Below are 17,648 nucleotides of genomic sequence, written 5' to 3'. Positions count from 1 at the left end.
AAATCCTTTCCACGCCCACCCCCGTGACATCACGCTCCAAAGCTCTATATGCTTAATTGGTAGTAGGCTTTCGAGCCTATACAGCTTGGAGTAAGACAACATGCATGAAGAGGATGTGGACAAAATACTCATTTGCCTAATAATTCTGCAATCCCTGTACATCTATATCATGGCTAAAGCACTTCTGGATGGATGCAAACTGCATTTTGTTGCGCTGTACCTGTACATGTGCAATGACAATAAATTTGAATTCTATTCTATTCTAATAAATTCGTCTACCAACAACTGCTCACACTGCCAAACCAATTCACCGGACAATTATATCCACGCTCTTTGGTTCTGTCCACCAGTTCAGAAGTTTTGGCGCGAGATATGTGAAGACTTATCGAAGTGTCTGAAATGTAACATTCCAACTTCCCCCTTAGTGTGTTTGTTGGGCAGCTTAGATAATGTCACTTCAGAAAAGAATATCGCCCATATGGTTTTCACTGCCCTATGCATAGCCAAGAAAACAGTCCTCATGAACTGGAAAAATAAAAATAATCTTAATTCTAACCAATATAGAAATTATCTATTAGATTACATTAGTCTTGATACAGCCTCTGCCACCACATCAGATCAATTGCTCTGGGCTCCTTTGATCAGCTCCATCACCTAGTGGGGGTGGGGGGTCATAGTTTGGTCCCGCCTTCACTGTTGTGATTGGTGTGGGGGTAGGGACAGGCTTAGGGCGTCGGGGGGTTCCCCGGAGGCATCTTCCTTGGGGGGCTCAACCCGGGGTAGCGGTCATGTCCGGTTAGGGGCTCTGTTGGCTCTCAGGTGACTGTTTCCTCGCGGCTGCGTGCAGCGGGGCTAGGGGAGGGTCTGTGCTGACGGACGTGGGTTACTGACCTTGTAGCCTGGCTGCCCCTGGGTGGGTCCGGGATGGGTGTGAGGTTCTGGGGGCGCTCCGTCTCTGGGCTGGGACCCGGACCGGGCCTCGGGGGCTTGGGTCCTGGTTGGTGTGTTGCCGGGGTTGTGGGCGGGTGGGTGCATGGGGGCCCAGCCCTGGAGCAGGGTGCCGCCGGTGCGTCGAGCCACCTGGGGGGCTCTTCAACTGGTGGGGGAGATTGTCACATCTTGCAGGAGCTTTCCTCTCCTCAGGAGCTCCCTCTGCAGGAGGGGGAGATACAGGAGAGGTGGAGGAAGATCTCAGCCTGGGTGTTTATTGTCTTATGTAGTCTGGAAGATGAGTGGATGGTGGGGTGGGTGCAGTTTTCTCTGTGGTGGGGTTGGGTGGACTGTCCCGGGCTCTGTGGGGCCGGGCGGCGCTGCTGCACTGGGCCCGGTCTGGATGGGCCTGGGCCCCCTTTCCCTGGCGGGTCGCGGAGTATGGGGGTGCCTACTGGGGTCAGCGGGGGAGCTGGCCCCAGGGAGGGGTCACTTGCCCCTCCCTTCCTTCCCTCCCCATCTCCAGCTGCCTCCCTCTTCCCGCTCCACCACAACCACCCACACATGCAGGGCCTTGGAGTAGGGGTATGTCACCAGGGTGCAGAGGAGGCTACCCCCCCCCCCCCCCCCCCCCTCTGTCCCCTTCTGGCTGCCTCTGCCTCAATTTTATCCCACAACTTAGACATTCACATTACTCACACTCTCATTACACATACATATAGGATCTTGGGGGTGGGCACGATACACGGAGTCCAAAGTACCATCAGGGTGTACACCCCACCCCTGGCATCGTTGCCCACCTCTCAATTTTAAATACACGTAGACAGTGAGGGCTAGCAGGAGGGACCATGCGCTTACCTGCTGCTCTCTGGCAGGTAGCTCCAAGCCCTCCTGGGTTTTAAATGCACCTTAGAACACACATGCATCAACATTACAATGAGCGGGTGGAGGGAGGTTTGGAGTCTTCTCTCACCCCCATTCTCTGCGACCTGCTGGAGCAGGGGGGCTAGGACTAGGAGGAGGAGTTGGCCGTCCGACTGCGGTCTGGAGTGTGGAGCCTTCCTGCTGCTGCGGAGTCGGGGCGGTCTGCCTCCCCCCACCGCAGGGAAAAGGGAAACACCACCTGGGTCTGGGTGCAGTTCCCCCCTCCAGGGGCGGGGGCACCTAGACCCGGTTTGTAGAGTACGCTTGGGGAGTGTGATCGTGTGTACAACGTCTCTTTATGTCTGTCTCCACGTTGGTTGAGTGTGGAGTAAGTGCATATGAGAGCATGAGGGTGGGAATGGATGTTTGTATCTGTGTGTGCCTGTATGTCTGTGTCTATATGTCAGGTTGGGTGTCAGGCGCCACCTCTCTGGGGACATCTCAGGCCCTCCAAGGTTTGGAGGCCTATCTCCCCCTACCACCACTTCCCCTGCCAGTGGCGGACCCCCTCAGACATCGGTGCGTTGGTGGTTCTTTGTGTCCGGGGATGGGCGTCCAGGTACACACCGGCTCACTCCTTGGCGGCCGCTTATCGGGGCCTGGAGCCTGGGGCTCGCTCGGGCCACTTCGGAGGTGGGGTGCCCCCGGCCTCTCGGCCTGGGGCTCAGTCACTCAGGCGCAGCTGGCTGCCGGCGGAGCTCACGGGTGCGTCACTGCAACTCCCCCTGGCTTCTGCTCCGCGGCTGCTGAGTGAGCCCTCATCTGGGACTCTCCTCAGCTCTTTCCGGGACAGTGGCGCAGCTGCCCCTCTGTTGGTCTTCCTTGGTCTCTTGTGTTCTGGGGGCCTCTGGATGTCTGGAGTTTTGATCTCCTCCACACCTGCTTCACGCCCTGGAGGATGGGGCTGTGGCCCCCCCACACCCTCTAGCAGATTATTACATGAAGGAACCTTTTAAAAAACAAAAAACAAGCGCGTCCATGCTCACAGGTGTACACACGGGTGATCACACCCACAAACTACACCCTTTTTGGCTCCTACCTCAAAGCACACTGTGTTCTGTTGATCTTATGTGCTGCACAATAATGTTTAACATTTAGTATTTACTGTCATATTCCCATATATCATTGTGATGTTGTTTATTCTATTACTCTTGTTCTCTTCTGCTTGCTTTCTTTTTTCTTTCTCAGCAGGTGATCCAGGTGATTGATATATGCATTTTTTTTTTCTCTGCCCGTTCTGTTGGTTTTTGTCTTTTGCCCTTCTCCCCCGTCCCTCTTCTCAGCTGTTTCTCTTTCCCTCTTTCTTTCTCCCCTTCTTTCCCCCAGTCAAGTCTGTCCCGTATTCAGTAAGTGAAAATAAAAAAAACAAAAAAAAAACAACAAATGGCTGGGTGCAAGATTTGGCTATTTTCAACCTGCCAAACTCTGAGTACGTCATCTAGGTAAGTCAGTTGGAGTGCATCGAGTAAAATAGCCATTTTCCACCCCCCACCATAATTAATGTTATACATTTATCATTGAACTGCTAAAATATCGTTATCATATTATATGCAAATTAACACATTGATAATCGTGCAAATTATTAACGCCAATTTGTGTCCTTCCTGTCTCATTTCATTTATTGTCTTTACATCAACCAATCAAGTCACTCCATTCGATGTTTGATCGCAATTTCTATAACTTCCGAGACCACCAACAATGATATTATTCAGCTATAAAGTGTGATGTGAACATATTTAGAACTTACCGGAATGAAAATGTCTTGAGCCCACCAACTGATATCTGGAGACATAACAGAACTTGATATCAGGAAGGAGGTTCTGCAGCATCCGGTCCCGTACCAGCAGACTGAGAGACAGCTTCTTCCATCAGGCCATCAGACTGCTGAACACTTCATAGACACCTCAGCTTCACTACTGGAACTTCAACATTATGCACTACATACTGTACAGTAATGCCACTGTTTTGCACATGTTTCAACCCTGTATATTTATATATATTTTATTTATTGTTTACTCTATTTAATTTGTAAAATATGTGTACACACACACACACACACACACACGTAGAAAAATATTTAGTATACACATCCAGAAATGCATACACTATTATATATTGTACATATATTTATTAGTTTCAGATGTAGCCATTCTTGTATTTAGCTTGTTTACATTATTTGCACAACTCTGTTGCTTGTGAAGCTCGCACACAAGAATTTCACTCACATGTGCTGTACCAATGTACCTGCACATGTGATGTGACAATAAAAGTGATTTGATTTGATTATCAGCTCGTCTCACGGCTGCTATCCAGGCTAGACGCCTTCGTTTGGTAATATCCGATACATGAGCTCCTTCATGTTGCTTCCAGGTTGGGAAAGCATAAAAAGACAATCCAAACTTATTCCCGTGCCAGTCGTAAGATCGAACATTGCAGCCGACCACACAGCAAGTACGAACCATGGCTATGCTTTCGCTCCTTACTTAGACCCCCAAAATGGCGGATCGGGCCAAAATCCTTTCCACGCCCACCCCCGTGACATCACGCTCCAAAGCTCTATATGCTTAATTGGTAGTAGGCTTTCGAGCCTATACAGCTTGGAGTAAGACAACATGCATGAAGAGGATGTGGACAAAATACTCATTTGCCTAATAATTCTGCAATCCCTGTACATCTATATCATGGCTAAAGCACTTCTGGATGGATGCAAACTGCATTTTGTTGCGCTGTACCTGTACATGTGCAATGACAATAAATTTGAATTCTATTCTATTCTAATAGAATTAAACTCTTTAAATAATAAATACACCCTTATGCCCAGCAAATGGACGATAGAAAGCCGATCGGTGCCTATGCCATTCCGAATATGATGTCGGGGCAGCATTAGTACAAACAATTTCATTCTTTTTTTTTTTTTTGATGCCGCCCCCGACCACGATGCCACCCCGGGCAACCGCCCGTATCAAAAAACGCTCCTGCATGTGACCTGTGTGTGTGTTTACATCCCTCCGACACAGTCTCTCGCATGCTCTGAGAGACTGCTATGACACCACAGACTGGGATGTGCTCCTGAGCCCACATGGTGAGGACATTGAGGGGGTGACACACTGTCTTACAGACTACCTCAACTTTTTTGTGGACGGTGTTATCCTAATAACAAACCATGGGTAACACAGGAAGTCAAAGCTGTCCTTAACATGAAGAAGAAGGCTTTCATGGAGCAAAGTGAAGGAGGAGATGAAAGCAGCACAGCGGGAGGTGAAACGCTGCCTGAGGGAAGCAAAGGACACCTACAGGAGGAAGGTGGAGCAGAAGTTGGAGAGGAACAATATGAGGGAGGTCTGGAATGGTGTGAAAACCATCACAGGCCACAACACCAAGAAAAGCACAGTGGGGGGGACTGTGGAGAAGGCAAACGAACTCAACAACTTCTTCAACAGGTTTGACCAGCCCACAACCCCCCCACCCTCACCCTCACCTTTACTACAGAGTCCTCTCCCCACTCTCCTACCTCCCTCGCTTCCCCCCCTTCTTGACACTATGACACCCCCTCCTGCAACCCCTCTTTCAACAGCAGGATATCTCCCCCCCTCCTTCCAATCATCTCCCAGTGTCACAGTGGATAAGATCAGGAGACAACTGAGGAAGCTTTGCCCCAGGAAGGCAGCAGGCCCAGACAAGGTGTGTCCTAAAGGCGTGTGCTGCTGAACTTGGGGAGCCGCTACAACGGGTCTTCAATCTCAGTCTGCAACTGGGGAGAGTGCTCGCCCTCTGGAAGACATCCTGCATCGTCCCGGTCCCCAAAAGGAACCGGCCCAATGAGCTGAATGACTTCCGACCGGTGGCACTGACGTCACATCTTATGAAGACTCTAGAGCGGCTCTTCCTCAACCTCCTCCGACCACAGGTACAACATGCCTGGACACCTGCCTGGTGGCTTGGATCTCCGACTACCTCACCGACAGACCACAGTACGTCAGGCTGAAGGACATCACGTCTGACACTGTGGTCAGCAGCAGAGGAGCACCACAGGGAACTGTGCTGTCCCCTCTTCTCTTCACCCTATACACCTCTGACTTCTGCTACAACTCTGAATTATGCCATATTCAGAAGTTTGCAGATGACACAGCCATCATGGGGTGTATCTGGGATGATCAGGAAGAGGAGTACAGAAGTCTGGTGAGGAACTTTGTCACATGGAGTCACACAAACCACCTGCAACTCAACACCTCAAAGACTAAGGAACTGGTTGTGGACTTTGGGAGGTCTAGAGCAGGTCCACTGCCAGTTCAGATAGAGGGGGAGGAGGTGGAGGTGGTCAACAAGTACAAGTACCTCGGGCTGTGGGTGGACAACAAACTGGACTGGTCATGCAACACAGAGCACCTGTATAAAAAAGCCCAAAGCCGACTGTACTTCCTCAGGAGGCTGAGGTCTTTTAACATCTGCAGGAAGCTCCTGAGGATGTTTTACCAGTCGGTGGTTGCTGGAGTACTTTTCTATGCTGTGGTGTGCTGGGGGAGCAGCACAGCAAAGAAGGACTCATCCAGGCTGGAGAAACTGATCAGGAAGGCTAGCTCTGTGGTCGGCATGAAGCTGGACACTCTGGTGACAGTGGCAGAGAAAAGGACATTAAAGAAGCTGCTGGACATTATGAACAATGCTGGGCATCCTCTGCACACGGCCATTAACAACCAGAAGAGTCTGTTCAGTGTCAGGTTGCTTCTCCCCAAGACAAGAACTAACAGACTTAAAAACTCCTTTGTCCCACACGCCATCAGACTGTTTAACTCCTCTCTGGAGGGGAGAGGGAGGGGAAACAGGAGGACAAAGGAGGGGGGAACAACTAAGCTGTAGTGCCTCTTCACCTCACTGTGCAATACTTTTTGTTAATAGTCAACGGTGCAATAGACTTTAATACTTGAAATGTGCAATTCACTTGTATTCTTATTCCTAATTTTTCTATTTATCCCGTTGTATACTCTTTTTTTATATATGTCTCTGTATGTATATATGTGTGTATATTGTTATATATATATATATATATATATATATATATATATATATATATATATATATATATATATATATATATATATATATATATATATATATATATATATTATATGTGTATATTTCAGTGTTGTGCTAATTGGAAACCGAATTTCCCAGAGGAACCCACTCATGGGATTAATAAAGTTTTATCTAATCTAACATGTAGTTCCTGCTTTTCCTTATTTGTCATGGATTTGCTGTGTTATTGAGTGATGGTTCTACTTGTCAGCTCAGGTCTGTACACTCTAAAAAGTAATTAATGGGACCTTTAGTCATTACTTACATATATATGTTGTTGTGAAATGAAAAATCAAGTTCATAAATACTGTTAGACTTCCTAATTAAAATTTTTATTTTATTGAGTTCGGGTGACACATAAATTATGCCTCTTTACTCAATATATAATCGTGTTTTGTCTGAATTTAAAATCTTCTTTTCATCAAAAAACAATATAATTTTAAGTTCTGTCGATGTAAAATACAACTTGATGACGTGTAAACAGCTCACATTTCCCTTCTTCTACTCAAGCGGACATATTCAACAGCACGTGTTCAAAGTTTATCAAGAGCTGTGTTCGTCGCGAACGGTGAGTAATTTTATGCGAAATTACACATATTTGCAGTCGCTCTGGATTTTGTTAGTTTACTTTAAAACAACAACGTAACATACATAACATACATCTTAGCTTGCCCCCACGTTTGTGTGTTTTAATATACACACAGCAGCTAATTCCGCGATAGCATAAATTGTTGGGCTCTTTTTGGAAAATTTAACACTAAAGTTACTCTAATGCAGACCACTGTAATTGTCTTATAATTTTTAAATGATAGCGGACGTTGTTAGCCCCGGTGCAAACTACTATGCTAACATAGCTAGCCAAGCTAAGTTGTGTTCACTGTGATTTTATTTTTGAGATGTGAAATTTATTTTTTGAAGGGATGCATTTTACGTTAATAATTGTTAAGAAAGGCTTCTAAATTTTCGTAACGTTATGGGGTGAAGTTCAACCCCGTTGGCTTCTGCGCAGGAAGTGCAGTCGCCATTAGTCTGGTGTGTCTGTTGACTGCTAAGAGCGGTTCTTCACCGGCTGCTCGGCCTATTTTCACAGGTAAAAGACCAGACTTAAGTGCACTGTGCCGCATATGGTAGGGTAGTTAGCTGTCCCTAATTTTTGGGGACTTTCCGTGTTTTGTAGAGACGTAGAGACGTGTCATGCCACACCTTCTGTTTGCTTTTGTTAATAAAACAAACAAACAAAAAACTAATATATATATATATATATATATATATCAACAAGGTCCGGATCAACAAGGTCCGCGTCAGGTGTTGAGGAACCAGGGCACCCTGACGAAAAGTGGGCTACTGGAACAAGAAGGCATCGGTGGGCAAGAGATGAAAACAGGGCGTTGTTGGAATGCTACTACGCAAGTAACCCCGGCGGAAGGGGCTACATGAATATCGGAGCACTAGGTGCCGGGAATAACATCGGAGATCTCTGTCCAGAAGAGCGCAGTCCTGGGAACAGCTAAGATACTGCGCAGGACCCTCAAGCTCCCAGGCCTCTGGTAGAGGACCCGAGCTTGAAGGATAAACCGCCTGCAGGGGCGTGCTGGGTGTTTTATATATATATATATATATATATATATATATATATAGTTTTTGGGTTTTTTTAAGTTAACACATTCCTCAGTAGAAATACATGCACTGGGGGCGAGTGGAGACCCCTCCAAGATCGCGGTCAGTGGGGATACACGCTCCAACAGACTGGCCCAGTCCATGTCACCTCTATGTATATTTGATCTATGGAAAGCCACGTTAGGCTTTCCAGCACCCAGTGTATTCAGGTCTATGTAGTTTTGAATGTTTGGTTCTAGCTCACACAGCTTTGACAGGTGAAACTTATTCACTGTATTGAAGACTCATAGGTGAAGTTGAAAATACCATTTTTTGTATTTTTGTGCAGGCACGACTTTCTGGTGTTATACACTGTCCTGGCGTTGCAGATCTAGTGGTTCCAGTTAAGACGTGGTCAGCCTTCTAAAGAAAGTGGGAATCTCACCAAAGGCCAGGACAAAGGCTCAAACCATCATCTTCTCCTGGTATCGAATACCAAGGGACCTTCTGAAGTAAGCTTTAACAAGTAAGCTTAAATTGAGTAATTCAGAATCATGAAGTATGGATTGCCCTTGCAAAATCTGTAAATTTGCAACCTCCACTAAGGAAGAGCTGATGAAACATTATATGCTTACTATGCTTGTATAGTAGTGGCTGTGTGTGTTTGTTTATGGAAGCTGGAGGCTTTTTCAACTGTTGTGTTATATCCATGCACCATGCAGTGGATGTTTACAGCGCTGTTTGTCGTAAAGTCTAAATCAGCTTCTGCAAATCTTCCGTGTTACTTTTGCACTTTTCATTTACCGTGAACATGATTACTGAGCTCCCAAGAAATATTTGTTTTCATTACTGAGTCATTTTAATCACTTTTGCACACAACATGCTAGCACCTGCTATTCACTTCCATTGTTTATGCTCTGCTAAAGCAAATGGATTGCTTCCAGATCAGGAGAATTAGTGTGCTGTCTACAAAAGGCTTGTTTCTCACTTTCTAACTGTGGCAATATGGCAATAGATAAAATTTCACTTAGAAGTGGAATAACCCTTAAAATGATTTATTAGATTTTCTTTTCAAAGTGGAAAAACAAAACTGTGAAAAACAAGACATTTTTTATTTTAAACGTTGGATTAATTTAGCTTTTAAAAATTACAGAATGACAAAGTAAAATCACTGAAAAACACAAAAGACAACCTGTTTTAGCTTATTTTCCTACCTGTAGTAGTTCATTCCCTTATGCACGTCATCCTGAAGTGCTTAAGCTATGTATTTTATACATCCTAGCATTTAATTTCTCCTACAAGGATGAGGAGGAGCTCAACGCAGACCTTGCACTGCAAATCATGAAGATTGCTATCATTGGTGATGGGCCTGCAACCATCATCGTTGAGGGATCCAAGATCCTGGAGAGGATTGATGTTGCCAGATCCTGTGCTTTGATGATGGGAGTAATCTACGCTCTGAACCTTACCTATCCCAAGCAGCTGAAATTTACCTTTGAGGTATTTCAAAAGCTGTGCCTTGAGCTTGATGGACAAAAAGCCAGCTCTAAAGTAATGAATCTTAAGTTTGGTATTTTCTAAGGCAGACTTGATAGACCATTCGTGAGTGAGTTTCACAAAAACCTTATTCCTGCATTTATAAAGCGCTGTTCTTAAGTCTTCTGAGTTAATGTTTTGCCGTGTCTTAAATGCTGTTATTTGCACATTTTTAAGGAATGCGTTTAATTTCTCCCATGACCTGTGTTCTGAGGGTACTGGTGTGTTTTAAAGTTTGTGTAATGCCCTCTTTAGCTGGCCTTAATCTTGAGGGTGAAAAGTCAAATATAGAAGAGAATCAAGAATACTTTGAGTGCTGACAAAGTTGAATGAAAGAAGCTTTGCTCATTTTATGTTTAAATTAGTGCATTTAATGTATAGCAGCCTGTCATCTTTTGTTTTGATTCACTGTCAAATGTTAAAGTAAAAAAAAAAAAGAGGATTCAAGTAGTAGGTTGTATTACAATTTTAATACACAGTTCCTTAAGTTTCAGCGGGCAATTTGTGTTCTAGGAAACTGAAGCCCACAAATCTTGCACTTCACATGCACGTTAAAGAATTGTGATGTTTGTTATTGTAATTAAATGGGTCTAACTCATTTGAATACATCTGTCTGAATTTCTATTCTTTCTGAGCACCAGGTACGCGTCCCTTAGCTGATGTCCAGGTATTTGGCATCACATCTGCCGCATTCAACCAAATACACACAACATCCATTTCTTTTTCTGAAGGTCATGACACAAGAGCACACACAGCGCATGTTAAGGCTGACCTTCGTTTGGGGAAAAAAGTGATCGACAAGTTTCTAAGGTCTTAGAACCTTGACTTCTTTGTGGGCAGGCACCACCATGCATGAGCCTGCCCACGCGGTAGTCATGGTTATAAGACACAGCCAAATGATCAAGGTTGTATTTTGGAGCGACTTAGCCTGCTGGGAAACAGGTAAATGCCCTTATAGAATCTCCTGTAGGACCAAAAAATTACTACACTGTAACCAAAATATCATATTTGACCAACATAAATACTATTTATGCCGACAGTTAAGTTCATTTTAATTATAAATGTGTTTTATTTTGATCAAAAAGTTACTACTTCATACATAAATATAATCTTGGATCAACTTAAATTCCTGTGTATTTGTTGACAATTATTAAGTTCATGTTACTCAGAATGTGGGTTTTTTTGTGGCCTAAAAGTAATTTCACTATACATAAAATTCACGTTGGATGAACTTAAATTTTTGTGTTCTAGTCGAAAATTATTAAGTTAATTTTACTTAAGAATGTTTTTAATTGTGGCCAAAAAAGCTACTTCACCATAATCAAAAATATTGCTTTGAATTAATTCTATTCTGCCAGAAGTTGGCTTAACTCAAAAATTCTAGTGGAAAACGTTAACATGTTTTTGTTTATTTGAAACAATGTTTTATTTATTAGAGTGTAGGTTTCTGCAGGTGTTAGCATGTCTGGTGTGCTGGCAGTCACGCTTTGCTTCATAAGCTGAGGCTAAGTTGTTGTTTCTTGCTGTTTGTTATGATCTACTTTATTCATCACTTTTCCAGAACCACAAGCAACTCCATGTCCCTGTGTGACACTAACATGCTGCAGCTCGTCCTCTGTGAGCGGTTGGTGTCTTGGCTCAGGTGATCAGTTTCTGTTTCAGGTCACTTTCTACATGCTGATCATAACATGCAGGTGACCTCAGTCAGGAGGATGATCCAGGTGTTGTGTTTACCTGTCTGCTGTGGTTTCTTACAGATACCAGACTGCATCAGCTTGGAGCTTCTGTCCAGAACTGTTGGCTGGTCACGCAGATGATTAAGATGAATTCAAGGTCAACTGAACAGAGAACTGTCCCTGCAGTAGCCATTTCTGTAGTGATGTGTTTCAGTACAGTAGTTACTTTATAGCTGATAACAGTCTTTACAAGGTTAATGCAGCGTTCCAGGATTCTGGTCCAGTAACTGGGGTATCTGGTCACACAGCTCCACCTCTGTTGGCAGATGTCCAGTTTCAGTTGCAAGCTTGCTATCACTCTCTTCCTATTGTTCTCTTAGCTATCAATAGGAGTATCATTAGAATATAGTTTTTGACTGGACTATACGTCTCTCTAGGTATAACTCCTAAAAGAGATCTGATTGGATTTAGTGGAGACATAACTTGTCTGTTTCTTCTTTGATTCTTATCCTGAATCATTGGATTAATGGACAATCCCAAAAAGTATGTGAATAATTTCCTATTTTCTCATCTGATTTTAAGTTCCAAAGGCCTGCATTGTCCCACCTACTAAAGCCACTGACTCACACAGAAGGCTGGAATTCTTCCGATTGCCTCTCACTGGTGCGGTCTTTGAAACAGATAATTGTTGTCCACACCTTGAGAGTACTTTCTATTGTTGGGTTTTTGACCGACGTTGCATTAATGAAAGGTCGTGTTGATAAAGACACGTTCTTAGCTTTACTTTCCTTAATCTGGACCCAGTTTTCTGTCATCAGTTAAGTTTTGTAATGTTTTGTAGCGGCTCTTATCGCGGTCAGCAAATCAAGCTGCATTTTGAGTTTAAGCCCAGTTTATGTGAGTGTGCATGGCTGCACACAGCAGCTTTCATTACAGGATGAAGCTTGTCATGTTCTTCTTTGTCTTATAGCGGCTAGAAATTATTTTTTGAAGTCGCACAAATAATTTGTGTGGAGCTTATTTGATGCAGAACACCTGATTGTTCTGTAAATAGTAAATCATTAAAAGAAAAGCTGCATTTTTATGCAAATAGCTGCAAGTGGATTTGCTATTTGCAAAACTCGTGCACAGGTTTTTAAAATGTACAATTTATATTTTTTATTTTAAGTTCTGAAAATGATTCGTTAAACATGTTTGTGGTTGTTACAGTAAAAAATAAAACTTTTTCTACTGAGAGTTTGTTTTCTTTATCTGATTTTAGATCAATTGTGTTAATACAGTGTCCCCACTGTCAAAATGAAAAAAAATAACAGTAAATTCAAACATGTGAGGTTGTGCTGAAAAGAATGATACCAAACAAGGCAAAGTAAATAGTTTTTAAAGGTGAAATGTAGAGGAAACATCAAAAACGGCTGATTATACCCTGGACCCCAGGAGGTGGCACACTGTTTTCTAAGTAACGCAATAGTTACTTTTCCTAATATTTAGTTACTTTTAAAATATTGTAACTCAGTTACTTTATTAAAGAAGTAACTAGTAAGTATAACTGATAGGTTTGTAGCTTGAACCTATTCGCTGGAACGTTGAAGACAATATAATTACACAGCAAGCAAGACACAAGTAGGCAAAGCTCTTCATGTTTCTCGTGCACGGGAGAGAACCGGACAAACGCCGTTCCTTCGCTTGACCCCAGTTGCTCTCGTCCGCTCCCCCGTAACACTGTTCTTTTATTGAGGTTACATGAATATGCATAGGTTCATATGACGTCTACATACAAACAAAGAGCACCTTTGACCCCATAAAGACTTCCCTAAACCTGCTGGTCTGGAAGTCCAGCAGTTCATCTAAACCAAAGGCACTAAGCCTAAAACAGATACAGCCACGTTTATCCTGCCATAAAACAATAAGAGAAGGTACGACCTCTCCCATGCTCCCAGGATGTAGGTGTGCACACAAAGTTTGCAGACTATTAAGGATCAAACCTCTACCAATCTACAACTAATTATAAAACTCTAAGCATATATAAGTAGATATTTCTAAGCATAAATGACAATCAACAATACAAAACCTGACAATAACTAATTACTTTTTGAAATTAACCAACACTGCTGATGTTGACCTCTCCCAGTTTGAGTTCCGACTCAACTGTCCAATCAAAGCTCTTTGTTTCTCTCTTCACTTTCTTCCAGTAAAATTTAATCACGGCTCATGTTGGATGATTTTGATCACATCACTGTAAACTTGTTCAGTCATTTTCACTCCAGTTTTATTTATATTGTGCCATATTGTAAGGTGAATACAGTATTACAACAACAGAAAGAAAACTTGAAGACTAATCCAGTGTTGGCTGTGGTTGGGAGGCCTGTGCTGTCTGAGCCTGATGCTGGATACTGGTTAACTTGTACGTGTCTGAAACACATGATCAGGACGCGACTGGCACAGGTGTTTGTCTAGGACAGCTTTTATTGTGGCGGTGCCTCCTGTCAGAGTGCTACAGCTTCCTGTTGAGAGTCTCCTGAGAGGAGGGTGAGGTCCGAGGCAGTGAGGAGCTCTGTAACGGGACTGTGAGGATGAAAATGAGGCTGCTGTCTGTGATCCTGCTGCACGGTAAGAAGAATTTCCAACCTCTGATCCAGCACACACTCTGAAGGAGCTGCTTTTTCAGTGTGTGTGTCTCCTTTACACACAGATGCTGGCAGGGTGTCAGGATGTGTGTTCAGCTTCTGTCTGCTTGCTGTGCAAACACATGCAAAAGTAACACACAAACAATAACTATAATACAGAAAAGGGCCATTAGATTAATAAATAAAGTGGGGTACAGGGACCATACAAATGTACTCTTTGTCAAAATGCAAGCTATTAAATTCCAAGACTTGGTGAAGCTTAAAACAGCGCAAATAATGTATAAAGTAAGAAATAAATTGCTTCTAAAAGAAATCTGTAAATTGTTCATAGAAAGAGAAGGTGGGTATAACTTAAGAGGGAAATGGAATTTAAATACAAAGTGCTAGAACGACTTTAAAAATCTAACAGAAGAAATAAAAGAAATTAAAACATAAACCAGTTGAAAATAAAATATAAAAAACTTATTTCAAATAATTATAAGAATGAAGAAAACAGGGTTAATGCAGGACGGTGATGTTGCTGTAAATGGTGTTGTAGTTCTTTTCTGTTTTGTTTGTTTTCATAACTTGTGAATCTGCAGATTTACACATTCTGTCTTTTTCATATGAAAAACTTACTTTTGCTTCATATGTTGTTTGTTTAATTTAAGACTAAAAGAAAATTAAATGGATGAGAGGTCAAACATGAGGGGGTAGGGACAAATAACTATATACTTCTGGTTATTTTGTAACGATTGTGAGGCACATGTGTGAAAGGAAATGAACTGAGCTGGATCACAGTGTGTGTGCATTAACTTCAGTATTGTTTGGAAAAACTTCTTCCTGAGAGAAGGTTTTCATAAACCCTGCTTCTGTGCTCACAAGTCTTTATGCATCAGAGCTGTGTGCCTTTATTTCTATTTATTTCTATTTTTGACTTACTGTTTAGAGGCTTCATTGACCAGCACCTCCATCTGACGGTGCTGGAGATTGATTTGGTGTATTTTATATTTAAAAAAATTGTTTTGTTTTGTTTTTCAAAGGGGAAAGTCTGCACGTTCATGTGGACACAAGCCTGTTCATGATACGAGTCAGGGTGATGCGGGGGTGGGATTGACAGGTTCTAATGAAAAGGACACAGAAAGAGAAAGAGAAGGATGAGACCGTTACACTAGTCTGTACTTGTCAAAACTGGCATCTTACACCATGAAACTGTTCTTACACTGTTGTTTTATAACCTGTTCAAAACACTGACATGAGTCCACTATCAGATAAGATCATTAGTAACCTTCACTGTTTCTGTGCTGTGATGAAACCTGACTGAAACTCTTCAAATAAACCATTCCTCTGCAGATGATCTGTTAGCTGTTTGACAACTACTCTTTCAAGGGTGTTTGATATGAAAGGAAGGTTGGAGATTGGCCTGTAATTAGCTAAGACTGCTGGGTCTAGAGATGCTTTTTGAGTAAAGGTTTAACTACAGCCAGCTTGAAGGCCTGTGGTACATAGCTGATTATTAGAGATAGGTTGATCATATTTAAGATCGAAGAATTAATTAATGGCAGGACTTCTCTTGGCAGTCTTTACAGATAATTTTTTTCAAGAGTAATTAGTTACTTTATTACTAGGGATGGGTACCGGTATTCGGTACCATTATTGCACCGGTTCTGACATAAAGGGTAGTAACCAGACCGAAAGTCAGCGTACATTTCGGGGGGGGGTTTTTGGTAGTGATGTGCGGATCGATCCTGAAATATCGATTCCTCCGATACCAGTCATTTATGTTCTAGAATCGATTCTCACATTAAAATATCGATAATTTAGTAATTTAGAGTAAATTTGTAGTTTATCATTAACAGGAACACAGTGGAAAGAAACTATAACATTGGATTGTCTACATTCGAAGGAACTACTTCCTCTTCCGCCTTTCAAAGTCATGTGCGAAATACGGCTGTATAAACATGTTGCAGCCCCTTGGCGTGCGCACTCACAACAAGGGCTGAGCGTAATTGGAGTCATGTGCGGATTTGTTTTACCTCCACAAACAGCTGAGACGTGGTTTGCGATACATGTGGCAAAAAAGTGAGGTGTTGTGGCAACATCACTAACCTTGTCAAACACCTCAGAGTAAATCATATCACAGAATATGACGAGCGTATGTTGAGGCAAACTGAAGAGGATGAGATGGACACGTGACCCAACAGCGCTAGGCAAACAAGCAAGCAGGTTCAGCTAGCCAGGCCCGCTCAGCACTGCATCAATGACAGAGAATATCCTGGTAGATAGCTGTGGGAATAGTAATAATATTGTTATCTTCAGACTTAATTTTCACAGTGCAACTGGCTCATTCTTATTTATCCAACTGAAAAAGTATTTTTGCTAAGACCCTTATCTAATACATTTACCTTAGTGACGCTCATGAACACCACAGTCACTGCAGATGGATAGAAAGATACTTTATTGATCCCACAAATGAAATATTTGTGTTACAGCAGCATCAGTCTACAAATAACAGAGCTAAAATAATAATAAAAAACGAATGTAAAAATGAAATTAATTAAAAGCAGTAAAGTTCAGACTGACACAGGAAGAATTTCATGTTCTTCATGGCAGCCGGGTTGAATCAGTCTGAGGGATGAGGAAGCTCTGCTGCCTCAGCAGTGAGGACTGTGATGGTTGTGCATGATAGAGAGCAGTTTGTTCAGTGACCTCCGACCCTCACTGGCTCAAGACATTCTAAATAATTCACCACAGTGCTGCAAGCTAACCTGTTTATCCTGCACAAAACTACCCAGGATTTTCATGTATTAATGGAAGAACATGAAATAAGTATACCTTACTTTGTTTTGCAAGACATTTCACAATATGAAAGTACATCACATACAGATAGGGCTGCCACAAACGATTATTTTGATAGTCGACTAGTCACTAATCGGAAGATTAGTTAGACTAATCTAAGGAGCTTGCAAAGAAAAGCGTCTGGACTTCTTTAAGTTACTTGAAGACGTTTCATCTCTCATCCGAGAAGCTTCTTCAGTTCTAAGGTCAAATGGTGGAGAGTCCCAGATATAAACCTAGTGGGAGTGACCCCCACAGAGGGACAAAAGGACCCCCTGATGATCCTCTAATCGCCTGAGCCAAGGTGTGAAACTGGGTGTGGGACCCAATCAGCCAGAGTTTCGGGTGTGTTCATTGTGAAACCTGGCCCCACCTTGCGATCATGCGAATTCCTGAGATCAGATGGCCCAGGATGTGAGTGGGCGTTAAGGCGTCTGGGAAGGGATCTCAAAACGTCTTCAAGTAACTTAAA

The sequence above is a fragment of the Rhamphochromis longiceps genome, linkage group LG3 (genome assembly GCF_057381845.1).
Source record: "Rhamphochromis longiceps isolate RC_006_pf linkage group LG3, R_longiceps_female_GT1.1, whole genome shotgun sequence".
Classification (NCBI taxonomy): Eukaryota; Metazoa; Chordata; class Actinopteri; order Cichliformes; family Cichlidae; genus Rhamphochromis; species Rhamphochromis longiceps.
Note: the sequence above shows the minus strand (reverse complement) of the source record.